The sequence below is a fragment of the Saimiri boliviensis genome, chromosome 15 (genome assembly GCF_048565385.1).
Source record: "Saimiri boliviensis isolate mSaiBol1 chromosome 15, mSaiBol1.pri, whole genome shotgun sequence".
Classification (NCBI taxonomy): Eukaryota; Metazoa; Chordata; class Mammalia; order Primates; family Cebidae; genus Saimiri; species Saimiri boliviensis.
The window spans coordinates 55,083,876-55,095,586 of NC_133463.1; positions in this window are offsets into that span (position 1 = coordinate 55,083,876).

Below are 11,711 nucleotides of genomic sequence, written 5' to 3' on the forward strand. Positions count from 1 at the left end.
AACATGGTGTAGTGATGTATAGCCTCATGGTGCAAGCCAACTCAAAGGGGCTTAATGTGAAACTGATCCCTTTGGTGCACATTTTCACCCTTCAAATAGAGATTTCCCTGAAACAGTCTAGGTATGGCCTATATGCCCTTTTACAACATAGGAGTTGCATTTTCATCATGGCAACTGAATAAACTTTCTCAGCACTATAAGCTCTATTTTTTAAAATATTTCAAATTATTTTTTACACAAAATTTCCCCTCCCTCCCTCCTTCCCTCCCTCCCTCCCTCCCGTCCTCCCTTTCTTCCTTCCTTCCCTCCCTCCTTCCGTCCTCTCTTGTTCTCTCCTTCCCTCCTTCCCTCCCTCCCTTTCCCTTCCTTCTTCAATGTTTATTGATTGTTAACTCTGTGGACACATGATCTAGGCAATGGAGCCTCGTAATGAACAAAATATGGTGACATTCTAGCTGACACTTTTTAAGCCTATATCTCACAGTATACTAAGTTAGAATTTTCACTGCCATAAAATGATTACCAGAGGTTCATAATGTTTGAAACCTAGAGTAGAATCAAAATTTTATTGTAATTCTGTAAATCCTGCTTACAAAAAGTATTATTTCTATTGGTATAATTGGATATTAGGAAGAGCCGATCAATTATATCATAAGTTAATTTTGTGATTAAGCAAGGGATGGAAGAATTTTTGTATTCACATCAGAAATTAAGATTTATATATAAGAATGTTTATCTTAAAATTTTTGAAAAACTGAACAAAAATACGGCAAAAGCTAAACAAATAAAAATATAATGAAATATGTACTCATTGAAATTGTTATTTTTAAGAAGCAGTATTATTTAGCTATTAAGGATACAGACACTAGAGTTAGAGGTTTTGTAATCTTGAGGAAGCTTCTGTGCATCAGTTTCCTCCTCAGTAAAATGAGAATGGTAAAAATAATATGTACCTTATAGATTTGTTGTAAGGATTCAACAGGTGTAGAACAGTGTTGATACATAGTAAGTGATTAATAACTCTTACCAATCAATGTCTTATAATTAAATTAGGTAGAAAGATTTATGCCATAATAGTATAATAAAATGATTTACACATATATATGTTCAATTTTGCAGAATATATTTGCATATTTCTGGAAGTAAATACATCAAAATGTTAACAGGTAATACCCATGAATTGTACAATTATAGTTTATCTTAATCATATACTTCATAAATATTTTGATTGTGTATTCTTCCATATGAATTTAGTATTAAAGTTATTAATTATTAAGTTGCATAATTACTATTTCAACATTGTATCACAGAGGATATTTTTATATGCTTGTAAGGAAAAATAATCAAAGAAGAGAATTTCTGATTTTGCTTGTATATTAACATCAAGAACACAATTTGAATCAAAAAGTTAAGGTATAATAACAGAATAATTAGGATAATATATTCTCTCTTCCTGACTTAATACAATATTTAAAAATAGAGATATGAAAAATAATACTGCAGTGCATTTTATATTACAAAAAAAATAAACAATGAAAATAGTGTTAACTTAAAGGACACTTCCCGATATCTGAAGCTTGAGTAATGGCAGGTGAATTTTATAATAACACCTTCCACATAGGGCCATTGGAAGGCCCACACTATATAAGTTTATAGTAAGAAAATTGTTAGTCTTTTACCTGCATCTTTGGAAGCTTTAACTTTACTAGCTGTTCTTTCTTTCCTATGCTACCTATCTTCAATGTGCAATAACTTCCTTTCGATTTAAGATCAAGAAATAAAAATGGGTAATATCTTTATTGTAAATCATTTACATTAGACTTTTTACAGGGAAATTGTGTATTGTTTACTAGTGAAGTTCAGGTATTTTGTGGTTACAATTCATGTGAGTGTCAGGAAAGTGACATATATTCTCTGCTGTTAATTTATTTCCCAGGACTGTCCAATTCTATTGGGAAGTAATTTTGAATGAATTAGATAATTATTATAATTTATTTAAATTGGGCTCATACAGAAAACTCACATCAATAATGCCACCATAAATAATTTTTTAAGAGGAACTGGATTAACCGTACTGTGTACATGACTGGAAAAAATGTAGGTTAAAATGCAGAAGCTAAAAGGATGAACAAGACAAAATCTTGCTCTCATGGAACTGACATTCTAGTGAGGGAGAGAAAGAAAAAATGATAAAAACAAACAAAACAAATTCACACAACGAAAAGTGCTGTTGTTACTGGATAGCTATGTAAGAATGGTGGAGACTTTTCAGAGGAAGTGACAGAGAACTAGAAATATGAATGACATGAAGACTCCAGTGAAGATTAAGGAAAGGATACTTCGAGTTGAATGAGAACAGCTGTTATACTGGATCTAAGCCAATACCAAGCATGGGGTGTATGAAAAACAAAGAAAACCACTATGTCTTAAATGCCATGGGGTGAGGTTAGTTGGGAATAATGGGCAGAGGTGAGATTCTATAGGGCTTTGTAAATCAGCATTGGAGATTGGAATTTATTCTAAGTGGGATGGGACATCATTGGAAGGTTTTAAGCAGGGATATGATGTCATTTGATTCACATTATATAAAGAATGTCTGGCTTCTCTATGTAGATAGCTTATAAGGAGGCAGGAGTGAAGGCAGATGACCTTTAGGAAGCTTGTACAGGTGTTCGGGTGAGAGGATGATGATGTGGGCTGGACAGAGGTAGTGAAGACAGGAGGTGGGCCCTGATTCAAAGCAACTTTTAGAGGTAGAAGCAACAGAACTTGACAAAGAATTATGTGTACATGATAAGGGAACATGAAGAATCAAGATTTTATTTTGGTCAAGAGTGGATGATAGGGTTATTTACTGAAAAGGGGAAGTCGAGGGAAGGAATGCTTTGGGGATGGGAATAAAGGTACCTATTTTGCATGGTATATTATAGTCTGCTAGGGCTACTGTAACAAAATACCACAGGGTAGCTTAAATAACAGACATTATTTCATTGTTGTGGATGCTGTAAATTCCAAGATCAAAGTTCCAGCAGGGTTTGATTTCTGGTAGGGTTCTTCTCCTGGGTTATAGATGGCTGCCTTCTCACATCCTCACATATGTCCCCTTTGATGTCTTTTTTAAATGCGCTAATCCAGTTCGGTCAGGATCCTACTTTTATAACCTTCTTTAACCTTAATTATGTCATTATTACAAACACAGCCACGCTGATGGTTGGACTTCAACATATACATTTTGAGAGGATACAAACATTCAGTTCATTATAGATGGGTTAATTTTGAGTACTTGAGGTATGGATAATTTTTGCCACCTAAGGACTGAATAAGGTGAACAATGACTGGGTAGCGAAAATAAAGCATCCCAGCAGTGAGCCCGGGAGCCTTCAGTATTTGAGATCACTATTAGGAGAAGTTGGCTGCAATTACTGAGAAATGGCCCATGAGATAGAAAGAAAACTAAGAGTAACAAAAGCCAACAACAACAAGTTTATGAAAAGGGAAATGGTTAACTGTGTCAATACTGCTGAATAGTCAATTAAGATATGGACAAGAAACTGATTATTTGGTAGTGATACTCAGATATTTGGTGAACTTGACAAAAGCCATTTCAACAGAGTGGTGGAGTGGATAATTGTTGGTAAGAAAGTGGTGATAGTAACTCCAGAGAAAATTTGCTGTAAGGAGAAATAGAGAAACTGAATGATAGTTAAAGATATTATGCTATGTTGCAAATGGTTTCTTTTAAGATCTCAGAGAATATTTCTATGCTGATGAGAGCAGACCAACAGAGAGGGAGAAATTGATTAAAGAAGGAAATTTCAGGAGTAAAGTATTTGAGATAGTAAAAGAGCATGAGATGCAGAAACCAAGTAGTGGAGAGGGGCTGGTCTTCCAGAAAAGCCGAGACACATGACCTATAGTAACAGCGGGAAGAAAGCAGAGAGTGCGAGTCTTGGTAAGTCTGGTTCGGTAGATTTTACAATGGGGAGCTGAAGGAGGTCCTTCTTGTTTGATTGTTTCTCGATGCAATGTATTAACATGCCCTCGTTTTGTGAAGGTGCCACAACTTGAAATCTGCTACTAAAGTTACAAAATACTTCTATATGAGTTCAGTTGACTTAGAAGAATGCTGAAATCCATAATTAAAATTAGATTCCTCCTGAGAGATAGTTTTACTATAGTGTCCCCAAAATATGAACGATTTATTGTGTAATTAATAAAACAACAAGGGAACAAGAGTATTTCGTGAAAAGCAGGGAACTATTTTTGTGGTCTGTGATCCATCGTTCAACAAGCAGTATAGTTAGAGATTAGTACATTTAAAGTAATACCCCAAACAAAAAATAGTATACTTGTAAATACCATAAGAAAACCAAATAAAAAATATCAATTTATATTGTCATAAATGACAGGATTTCCTTCTTTTTTAAGGCAGAAAGTTATTGAATTTTTGAAAAGTACATAAATAAGAAAGTGTAAATTGTCAAAACTCATTGCAGCTATAAAAATTCATGTTTAAATACAAGTTTCTCACAGATAAAAATGGAAATCATTATGATCTTTCAGCAATAAAGAGACTGTCTGCTCAATATTGATGTTATGCTCACCACGGGTACTTATATTTCCATCACAATATTTACCTCTATGCTTCAAAACCTTAGCTGAACCAGAAGATAAATGAAAAAAATGAAGAGGAGGGGAGGGGAAAACTATTTTCTTCTTTTCTTCTAAGATAGTTTTTTGAGAAGATTTTTCTCCCTCGTATCCTATGTGTTTCAAAAGAGAATTTGAAATAGCTTCAAAAAATACAAACTGCACAATAAGAAAATAAACAATACAGAAAAACAAAGGCTAACCCAGAGATAACAGAGAGATATCGTTTGGATATTTGTCCCCTTCAAATTTCATGTTGAAATTTGATTCCTGATGTTGAAGGTGGGGCCTGGTAAGAAGTGTTTGGCTCATAGGGGAGAATCTCTCAAGAACGGCTTGATGCTGTCCTCTATAATGAGTTTTTGTTTTATTAGTTCAAATAGGATTGTTAAAAAAAGGCTGGCAACCCCTGCCCTCATTCTTACTCCCTCTCTCACTTGTGACATGCAGGCTCTCTGCCATAACTGGAAGCTTCCTGCCATAAGTGGAAGCTTCCTCAAACTCTCACCAGAAACAGATTCTGGCTCCATGCTTCTTGTAGAGCTTGCAAATTCATGAGCCAAATAAACCTCTTTATAAATTACTCAACTTTAAGTATTCCGTTATAGCAATGCAAGCAGACTAGAGTTTATGTAGAGTTTAGGTAGGACTACAGAGTTTATGTAGAAGGTGACTAACTCGTATTCAGTACAGTTGCTGGAGCTGGGCTTCCTGGAAACCGAAGCAAAGAAGAAAATGCTGTCAATTACACAAAAGCACAACGTCATACAGTAAAGATATCTTTTTTCTAGCATAAATATATCTGCTTGTTTTCTTTCATATATATTTATGAGGAAAGTGCCATGTAATATCCTTTGTTATGTTAATATAGCTAATGAGTTAATATTTTCTAAACTCTAGAATTTTATTGTGTATTTTTCTAGTCATTAAAAGGCTCATTGTGAAAAAATTAGAAAGACAGGGAAAGATGACAACTTAATTGGGTTCATTTCTTCTACCTTTAGTACTTTTTCTATTTTCAGGTAGTAAATCATATTTTATTTTGAAGAATTAAGTAGAAATAAGCAGATAACATTTTGCATTTTTATTTTTTCTGATAAAAGTAAAACACAGTTTTATAACAGAAATTTGAGACGTGCAGAAAAATAAACAGAAAAGAGTATTTCTGCGCAGCAAAAGAAATGATTAACAGAGTAAACAGATAACCTACAGAATAGGAAAAAATATTTGCAAGCTGTGATTCTGACAAAGATCTAATATCCAGAATCTAGAAGGAACTTAAACAAATTAACAAGCCAAAAACGAACAACCCCATTAAAAGTGGGCAAAGGACACAGGCAGTTTTCAAAAAAGACACACAGGTGGCCAACAAGCATATGAAAAAATGGTCAACATCACTAATCATTAGAGATATACCAATCCAAACCACAATAAAATACCATCTCACATCAGTCAGAAATGCTATTATTAAAATATCAAAAAAATAACAGATGCCAGTGAGGTTGCTGAAAAAAGAAATGCTTATATACTGCTGTTGGGAGTGTAAATTAGTTCAACCGTTGTGGAAAGCAGTGTGATGATTCCTCAAAGAACTAAAAACAGAATTACTATTTGACCCAGCAGTCCCATTATTGGGTATATACCCAAAGGACTATAATTTTTCTATCACAAAGACACATGCATGTGGATGTTTACTGTAGCACTATTCACAATAGCAAAGGCATGGAATCAACATAAATGTTTATAAATGGTAGACAGGATACAGAAAATGTGGTACAAATAAACCATGGAATACTATGCAGTCATAAAAATTGAGATAGTGTTCTTTGCAGCAAAATGGATAGAGATGGGGACCATTATCCTTAGCGAACTAGCACAGGAATAGAAAACCAAATGCTGCATGTTCTCACTTATATGTGGAAACTAAGCAATGAGAAACAATGAACACAATGAGCAGGCACTGGGGTCTACTTGAGAGAGGAGGGTAGAAGGAAGGAGAGGATCAGGAAAAATAACTATTGGGTACTATGCTTAGTACCTGTGTGATGAAATATTCCGTACACCAAAGCCCCGTGACATGAGTTTACTTATATAACAAACCAACACATGTCACTCTTGAAGCTAAAATAAATGTTAAGAGGAAAAAAAAAAGTACAAACCACTCAAATACCAGTGCTAGTTTTTACCTTACTTTTGAGAACAGTTCAAAATAAAAACTAAAACTTCTCCTTTTCCTTTAACTCTATCAATCTATTCCCTAGAACTGATATCTATTATCAGTCTGGCATATGTATACATTAAAAAACATAATAATGTAGATATATTTTATTTAGATATACATATAGGTGAGCATTTTTTTCATACAAATAGTAACAAGTATGTGTGAGAGTGTACATGTACATTTTCTGCAATAATCTTCTTTCGACACAAGTTATGGTTTTCTGTCCAAGCCAGCACAGTAGTTCTCATTTATGGAAGGTTTTGTTTTCTGGGCTTTGCTTTCTGTGGTTTCAGTTATCAGTGGTCAACCATGGCCTAAAAATGTCAAATGAAAATTTCCAGAAATAAACAATTAGTTTTAAATGGTGTGTCACTCTGAGTAGCATGGTGAGATCTCACACCATCCCACCCAGGACATGAATGCTCCCTTTGTCACACTGTACATTCTCTCCATTGGTGAGTTGCTCAGTAGCCATCTCGGTTATATCAACTTTCTCTGTATTGCGGTGCTTGTCTTCAGGTCATTCTTATTTTACATAATAGCCTCAAAGGACAAGAATAGTGATGTTGGCATTTTGTTATAATTGTCTTAATTTATTTTTATTGTCAGTCTCTGACTGTACCCAATATAGAAATTAAATTTTATAGGTATGTGTGCATAGGAAAAACATAATACATATGGGATTTTAGTACTATCTACTGTTTCAAGACCTACTGAGGGTCTTGGAACATATCTCCTGAAGAAAGGGGGGATTACTGTACAAGTTAACTAGCGTTTTTCATTTTCACAACTGCATGGTGTGAACTGGGTTGCTATTTAACCATCTTCCATTTACAGATGTTTGAGATGTTTTCCCTAACAGACATAAACATTGCTCAAGTAGATATCATTATACATGTATTTTGGCGTACATGGATCGGCATTCCTACAAGACCAAATCCTAAAATTGGTATGTTTCACTAATGATTCTACACATTTGTAATTTTGACAGTGTCAGACTCTAAAGACTTTGAATCACTTTTACTCTCCAAGGCACAGAGTTAAATTCCCCAAATGCTACAATTTAGTATTGTTTTTAAAAAATGTTCATGTTTTAATTGTAGCCATTTTTTATGTGCATTAAACCCTCCTTGAAACTCTGTTGCTGCTAGCTCTCTAATCTTCACTGAGTTACTGACTCTCTGTGCTTTAGCTTTCTGGTGCTCATAATGGCCATATCAATGGATTTTTATTTTTTTAATTATTTAATTTGTATTAAATAAAACAGTGTAATATGTTAGCATTGCAGCTGGCATATTAAAAGACTCAGAAAATGCTATTGCAGAGCAGTAGTGAAAAGTGCCATTTGTGGAGTCAGACACTCATGCTCATATTCCAGCTTAACAATTTACCAGCTGTCTTGATTTCTCTGTATCTAGTACCCAACCCCAAGGGTTGTTGTGAGATTAAATCAGGATGCTTTGGAAGAGTCTCTACCACTCAGTACATTCTTAAATGTTTGTGATTAATAAGAAATATTATTACTACGGAGCTTAATTATTTAACAATCTCAAATAGCCAAAGTTTTCACTACTGCTATAAAGAAACATTCTTATATTTAAACTTAGTACATATTTCTGATTATTTCTCTAGACTAGAATCCTAGAAGTGACACTTCTGAATCAAAAAGTGTATACTATTTTAAGGCTTTTGATAGATTATATTCAAATTTCTGTCCAGAAAATTTATGTATTGGTTAGTTTTACCAATTTATACTCCCATCAGCAATGGACAATCCAAGATCTAGCTCAGTACAACCCTGGCAATATTCAAAGGTAATACTGATTTTTCTCTTTTCCAACCTGATAGTAAAATTAGTAACTCAGTATTGTTTTTATCTGCATTTCTATGAATACTAGAGAAGTTAAACCATTTTTCCCCAGGTAGCTGTCATTTGTATTTTTTCTGTGAAATATTATACACTAAGATATGTTTTTTAGGTTGTATGTTCTATTACATTGATCTGTCAATTCTTATGCCAGATACATATTTTAATTAATTTTTACTCCTATTTCGTAATTATTGGTGGCAACTATCTTTTTATCTAGTTTTTCACAAAATTGCTTTAGTTATTATTTTGGACATTAATTCAAGATGAAATACAGAGGATTTTTTTAAAGGCTTCTGTAAATAAAAATCTAATTGAAATGGTCAAATGTGTACATTGCTTTGGAAACATTTTACATTCTTCCCAGTGCTATTAATTTCTTATAATATTGTATTATGGTCCCTGAATATCACTAGTGAAATAGTTCCTCTTTGTAAATTTATTAAGATTATCTTCGTGGCCTTGAAATGATTAATTTCTGTAAATATTCTAAGGGTACTTAAAAGAAAAAATTCTCTTTAAGATCCAAAAGTTGGAAATATTTGCAATGATACAACCATATCAATTTTATTATTCAAAATTTCTTTATGCCTATTTTTAGACTGTGTTATCAAAAAAAAATCTAAGAATTTTCAGAAGCATGTAGCATAGTATCATAAGCCCCCTTTTTTTCAACATCTGGTCTTTATAATTACTAGCTTACAACAAGTTTTGTTTTATCCATACCCTTAATATGTTTCCCATTCCTGAATGATTTTTAAGTAAAGCCTAGACAGCATATAATTTTATTCATAATTATTTAGTATATGTTTCTAAAATATAAAGACTTCTTGAAAATATAATCACAAAATTGTTGTTGCACCTAAATAAAACTAACAACTTAATATCAAATATCTCCCAGCTGGTGTTCAAATTTCCAATTGTCTCATAATTTTTTCTCTTTCTTTTTAAAATAGAATAAAGGTCTAAATAAAGTTCAAGCAGCATGACTACATTTTATGTCCCCAACTTAAAAAAACAAAAACAAAAAAACTGTAGATTTCTCCTTTATCTCCTAACATTTTTTTCCCTTTTATTTGTAGAATAAATTAGATTGTTTTATGATCTAACAGTGTGGATTTTGCTGATTTCATCCCTGTGGTCTGGTTTAAAATGTTCCTCTGCCCCCTGTACTTGCTGTAATTTGGTAATTAGATATAAATGCATGATTAGATTCAGGTTCAATTTCTTTTTTAATCCAGGCTGCTTCACAGGGTAGGGTGTGTCCTTCCATCAGGAGCCACATGTAACCAACCGGAAGAGCCACATGTTGCTCTTTGTGATGTTAGCAGTCTCTAATCATTGTGCTCTAGTATCCTGTGAGGAGCTGCAAAGCGGTGATCTTTTTATTTCATCATTTCTTCTTACCTTCTAGGAAAAGACTTTTATAAAGAGAAAATTTCCCTCATCCTTCTTTTAGTTATCTTGAGGTTCACTTCAAATAGAAAAACATAATATACAGTTGAGTCTTTTCCTTCATTTAATTTATCACTATTTTAAAATCTAATTTAAATATTCAAAGTTGAATGAGACTTTAGTTTCTAAAGATGGCACTCCTGTGCACTTCTTAAATTTCTAACAGTTTTTGCTTCAAATATATTAATGGTACTATTTGGCACACAGCATTTGTTATACCTTTATTAATCAGAATTTATATCCTTTGTCTGATGGAGTTGGGGAAGGAGGTCTGAATTTTATTTTGTCTGAAATTAACATCGCATTCTTATTCAGATTTTAACTAAATATTTCTGACAAATTTTTGCCCATATTTTTCTTCCCTTTTTATTACAAATTAGACATTCCCATTAAAAAATTAAAATTATATGTAATTTTATACGATGAAAACTGAAAGATTGCACTCCTCCTCTGATGTTTACCCACCAAGAAGAAGTGTTTAATAGTTTGGTGTATATGCTTTTAGATATTTTCAATATACATATACATATATATACATATAATACATGCACATGCACATGCTTTCCTGAAAAAATGGAATCGTATTTATATAACATTCTACAATTTATATTCTGCCTTGGTATAGATCATGAATCTTATCTCAGCAGATGTCCATTGAACACATTTTTGTAGTGGGTACATTGCATTCTGTAGTGCGGATCTACTATGATATATTTTACTATCTGCTTTTGATGAGCAGGTTTTTATTCTTATAAATTATATGACATAAATATTTCCATATGGATGCACTTGTTTGAGCATTTCCTAAAAATAGAAATGGCTTCTAAGAGTATACCTATTTTTTTTTTTTTTTTGCCCTGTTCTTTAGTGATGTGGAGCATTTTTTCATATGTGTGTTGGCCATTTGTATATTTTCTTTTTCCTTTTTTTAATTGTACTTTAAGTTCTGGGGTACATGTGCAGATCTTGCAGGATGGTGCATAGGTACACACATGTCATGATGGTTCGAGTATACCTATTTTAATTATTTTTAAGTACTGAACAATTGCTTTCTAGAAGGGTGGTTTCTTTTCTCTAAGTATGAGTGTGCTCTTTGCCCCACACTCTTACCAACACAGTATATATTCATTCTTTTAATATGTTCATTGATTTGATAGGGAAAAATGGTGGCTCATTGTATAACTTGCATTATTCTGATTACTCATGTAGTCAGAAATTCTTACTTGCTCCATTACACTTACATTTCTTCTTTGAATTGTCAGTTCACATCCTTTACTTGTATGGTTTCATAGGTATTTTATTGTCAACTTGGCAGAAATCTGGTTTGTGGCTACCTACCAGGTACAAGCTTAACCTGAAAGGCTGGTAAAGGATTTGGTCATTGTAGGCTAGCAGAGAGTTCAAACTTGACATAATCTGGCAAGAATGTAAAGTGCAAATATTTTCAGTTCATAAGTAAGGGCATAGCCTTATGTTTTGGTGAACAATCAAAGAAAAGAAAGGTTAAACCTTTTATGA